Source organism: Sitophilus oryzae, unplaced genomic scaffold, assembly GCF_002938485.1.
Source record: "Sitophilus oryzae breed Bouriz unplaced genomic scaffold, Soryzae_2.0 scaffold_1570_pilon_pilon, whole genome shotgun sequence".
NCBI lineage: Eukaryota > Metazoa > Arthropoda > Insecta > Coleoptera > Curculionidae > Sitophilus > Sitophilus oryzae.
This window is the reverse complement of record NW_022146248.1, coordinates 38,524-43,902: the sequence shown is the minus strand read 5'-3', so window position 1 is coordinate 43,902 and position 5,379 is coordinate 38,524. Positions and strand designations below refer to the sequence as shown.

Below are 5,379 nucleotides of genomic sequence, written 5' to 3'. Positions count from 1 at the left end.
TTTATACTTAAAACGAGAATTCTCTTTTATATAGAATATTTATTGTTGAATATTTTTAAAGCATTTAAATGCATTTTTTTACTTAAACTTTTGTTTCTCTTATACATTGCTAGACGTATCGTTCTTTATTAAATGTGATTGTATGAAATGACATAAATGTGTTAATAAAATTTAAAAATGTATAAATCAAATTATATATGAATGTAGTATACACTTGAATCTTAAATGTGCATAACGTTGTTAGAATTGTGCAAGAACATTACAAAAAAAAATGTTTTGTTAAATAAAAATTTTATTCCATATTAAAAGAAATCATTTAATTTCTACCCAGCTTAATTTATTTTTTGCAGCGTTTTGAGTAGTTTTAGGGGAAAAACCGTGCTCGTTCGTCTTTGGCCGAAAAATCAGTTTTTCGCAAATATCTGCCAAAATATGCAATTTACAAAAATTTTCTTTGAATAAAAAAATGAAACTTAGGTAATTACCTACAAAAATGACCTTATCATCATCATTTTTTAGGTAGAATTAGCAGTTTTCGAGATATTCCGCCTCGAAGATCCCTCAATATTCTCACCAAGTCATATCGCTCTCAAAGTTCGTTTAAATTAGTAGAATCAACAATTATCAAATTTTGGAATTTGTTTGAATTTTGTCATATTTTATGATAATAAAAAAACAGGGCAGATATTCCTTAGGCCAAAAATTTTCAGATTTTTACAAATTTATTCATATTTTCACTAATAATAACTTATTTGTCAAGTTTTTTTTTAACAGTTGTTCATAGAATCTCTATAAGCAACTCACAAAGTTGCAAGCATTTGTTTAATCAAATGTTAATAAAAAAACAACTATTCGTGAGTGGCTTTTTCCGCTTTTTTGGTATTTCCGGAAAGTGTCGTAAAAAAAGAAAATTGCATAATTACGAATAATAGTTGAATTGGTTTCTTTTGACGAACAACTTTACGAAAAAAGTGTAAGGATCATTTTTTAGTAAAAACCCAATTTTCCATTTGATCATGAAAATCATCTACATGCCATATTTTGGTCAATTTTGGCGGAAACCCTGTTCTTTCACCCTTTAGAGCCATTTTTAAGCGTTTTCCCGGGACTGAAGTCAGACCGTTTTGCCCTTCTAATCTCCTTATTATACTCAGTTAATTTCTATGTGTAGAGCTGCCATTCGCCGCTGTGTTTGCTCTGATGAAGAGTCGTCGGACCTCCGATCTAAGATTGGCCAGCTTCTTGTTCCATCAGGGCTTGTTGTTACTTTTTTTGTATGCACTTACTTGTGGGACAACTAGATTCATATGCATCCAATATTGCACCACTAACTTCCCTTGCGTACCATTCTAGATACAGGACACAGAGGTGGTTCCTACCTGCATCTATTTGGCGCAGGTTGTCTACGAGATTGGTGTGGTATAGTTCCCCAGTCGGTTCTTCTTGGATACCCCTTCGAGTTTCCGTTTGGAGTATGATTCCTCCTAATTTGAATTTGATGATTCTGTAATCTGATAGGGAAGGTTCCGTTGAGACCACTCAATCTTTCACATAACTAGTTACACTAGCAATCCCGATTGTTAAATCTCATACTTCCGGCCCCGTTTTGTCACAAACGTGGGAGAGAGGAAATAAGAGGAATTATAGTAAACACTCACCTCTAGTGTTTGTATTAGTGCTTCCCCATACCTCATTGTGCGTATTGGAGTCACATCCCAATAGCAGAGGTAGTCGCCGTTGGCTGCAGAATCGCGCGAGTTCCTCTCTACTTCCGGAGGCGGTGTCTGCCCATCACCCGGAAGTTATGCATAGGCAATCACGATATTTTTGCTACAATCCTCGATATTAAGTTGAACCAAGATCCCGGGTTGTAAATTAGTTAATGTTGTTTCTTATATAAGAATACAGATTCGGGGAAATTCCTGCCTGTTATCATATATTACACTGGAATTTTTTTCCAGAGAACCCTTTAATTTGTCCGATACACCCAGGGTTCCTGGGCTAGTACCATTACATGTTGGTTTTCTCAGAGTCTTGTGATTGTGGCGGAAGACCCTTTTGCATGATTGCAGGTTTATCTGGGATATCCCATGCATCATGTTTCTATCAAACCAAACTAAAACATTAGCTTGTGTCGCTTGTTGGGTCTAGAGGTGGACTCCCGACCCTTACTAAAGGAGGTGATAGTTTGTGTACCACTTGTGGAGGCTGGCTTCGCGCAAGTGTCGGCCGCCTCTCCTGTATATAGTTCCCTTTGGGATTGGTCCCTTGGAACTTTCATTCATAATGTTTCCAGTGTTACTAGGGGTTTCCCACAGCTTCACCGGTGGTGTTATTATGATTGTCTGATAGTGTTCCCACGAGTCGCTAGGGATAGTCCGGTCCCTTCTACAGAGCCCCGCAAGTAGAAGTAAGGGGTAAATACAATGGGGTGCCCCCGGTGCCCCCAAGGTTGAGGCTAGTAAAGGCTAGTCCTCTATCTAGCCACGCATCCCTTTGACCCTGGTCCCGCCATCGTAGGATTTAGGTTTTTGGCTAGGTTGTCTCCTCTCTTGGTCCGGACGGTTAAGCCAAGACACCCCCACACCCTCTACCCGCGTGACATGACCACAGTCAGTAGAGGGTGCCTGGTATGCCGGACAGGGCTATCGTTATCTGTCTTGGTGCAATTCCTTGGCCACGACACTACAGCCAAGGACAAGACGATAAGTGAGATATGCTTCTTAGACCAAGCCAGGTGCTAGGGGGATTCCCCAGCACCTGACCATATTCCCCCACCAACGACAAGGTCTTGCATCTCCCTAGGAGAGTTTTTTGTAGATAATAATAAGCTTCATTTTTATCCCAAGAAAATTTTGTAAATTGCATATTTTGGCACATATTTGCGAAAAACGGATTTTGGCCATTTGGGACTATTCTTGCCGAGCTTTCCGAGCACGGCGTTACAATTTTCCCCCTAAAACTACTCCCCCTAAAAGTGCACAATCCACTAAAAAGTCACAATTAGACAAATTAAGCCTATAGACTTGGGTCTTATTTACTGGACTATAAATACTCACAAAAAGTCTTAAATCTCAATAAATAAAATCTCTATCAAACTGACAAACATTTTATTATAGCTTAAAATATATGTATATAGGTTCTAAACTTTTCCATTCTTTTTGGTGTTTAAGTTCAAATTCTTCTGGAGTCAAACTAGGATCAATTCCATTCTGTTTCAGTTGCAAAACAACATCGAAAAAGATAATCATAACATTCAGACATACATTTTGCTTGTTGCCATGTATCTCCCCACACATAAACCTAAATAAATAATAGTTAATCATCCTTAAATTAATTTAACAAATATTAAGTTACCCCATGTCTCTAACCAATACTGCACAAGTGTGGGGATAATCTTTAATAGCCTGCTCCAATCTGTCTGTTAAATCTTCCTCGAAGGGCGTGTTTTCAATTATAGAGTACCACCAGTTCTTCATCGCATCTGAAATTTCTACCTAGTTTTTTTGATTTTTTATGCCCTTGATCATTTCTAAGTGAGTGCATTTGAATTCCTTGCCGGGAAAAAGTAGAGTTACCATCAGGGCAAACTTTGAATGAGTATGAATTACTGCACCGGCATTTCTCATAGTGTAGGCACACATAAAGAGTGGTGTGCACTGGCTTTTCTTTAATTTTTATATGAGGAGGTGGAAGCTCTAAGTCCTCACCTATAAAATGACAGTGTTTAAAATTAACGTTCCATCTGTAAGATTTTTTTTTTTACCTTTAATATTTTGAACAAACAGATCATCGGGTTTAATTCTTTCTTTTTTTGCACTCCTGAAGGTGCAATATATATTTTTCTCCATCCTTTATGCTAATACCACCCCCTGAAATTTAAAACATATATCATAATGTTAACAGTTATAATATAATGAATAGCTCACCAGTGCCAGTTACCCATCCTAAATCGTAAAACTGTTTGCACAGTTCGAGATTTATTAAATATTTTGGATGTTCAGGATCACTCTTTGGTGTTTCTTGTAGACTCATCTTTGTGAATAATGTGGATTCAGTTATCTATTGGTCTCTCTGCTAGTGGCCAAATGTAACAAACAGGAAAAGGATATTTATTGAAGAAGTTCTTATAAGTATCTTATCAAATGTGTCTGGCTTCAAGTGCAAACAATGTCGAGTGCAAAATCACTTGAAATACTAACAAAATCTTTTATAAATAGTATTATCTCAGAATAAGGAGACAGAACATACTTAGTATATTTTGTGGAGATAGAATAAAATCAGAGATAAAATAAACTTATTTACTATGACCTAACCTCAAAAAATAGATTTATAAAGGAATATTTAGGTAAATTCTGTTTTATGTGGTAGACGAATCAAATCTTATATTAAATAAACATGATAGGAGATATTGGTTGTCCGAAAAAACACGTTATCTTTGCCAGTGTATAATATTAACCAAATAATATTATATTATTTTTCTAATGAAGTCTTGTAAAGTAAATAAAGAGGAATGTAAATATAAAATATACCGGCCAACCTACCTCATGCAATGTTTTGTACCTATATCAGCCTATATTTAACTGTCCCAAATCTCAAACTGGACTATTTTTTGATGAAAATTCCATAACAGTCGATTTAAACCAGAGAATAGGTACATTTAAACGATTTAAACACTTGTTGAGTATGAAGGTCATTGTCGTTAACAAACGTTGTTATGAAACATTTCTATTGTTAATCTAAGATGAAACACACACTTGTCTTAAATTATCCATAATTGCCACTTTTTATTTTTTATATGACAAGTGACAATGATATTAGTCATTTCAAGAGTAATTTCATAGATAAATGCAACAAGTTTAGATTGGAAAGCCCGTAAAAATTTTGGATCGCGAAATTATTTTGGGTCGCGACCGTTATATGCGATCTGGCGCTGCTATAGCGGTCGCTAAGAACAACGGCAAACAAAAACAGAAATAATTTTCTCTTGTCAAAGTCAGAATCTTCAAAAATCATAATAATCTTTCAAAATCTAAACCGCTCTCATTAAAGAAATTCCGAAAAGTGTTTATAACGTACATTTTCAAAGTAATTATTGCTATCTTGTGAGTTTAATTCAAGTTTTATTTACTCCAACCGGTGATAATTGTGAAAAAGTGGCATTAAAAACTTAAAAAGCTGTGCTGTGAACTGTGAACTGTGAACTGCAAAAACCATCGTGGATCATGGCATAACGTCGGTTTCCAGTGTTTCATAGGTATTTCATACATGCGTCCTTATATAAAATAAAGTTTCTTGTATGCAACACACTGTATTTTATTTATAAAATTAAACGAAAATAATAATAAATTTGAATAAACAATATTTGGCGATATAATT

The 5,379-nt window shown here is 35.5% G+C and overlaps 1 pseudogene; it reads right to left on the bottom strand.

Annotated features, from left to right (window-relative positions):
* Window positions 1-3,113: 3,113 nt before the first annotated feature.
* On the bottom strand, window positions 3,114-4,773 carry LOC115879051 (annotated as a pseudogene).
* Window positions 4,774-5,379: the final 606 nt, after the last annotated feature.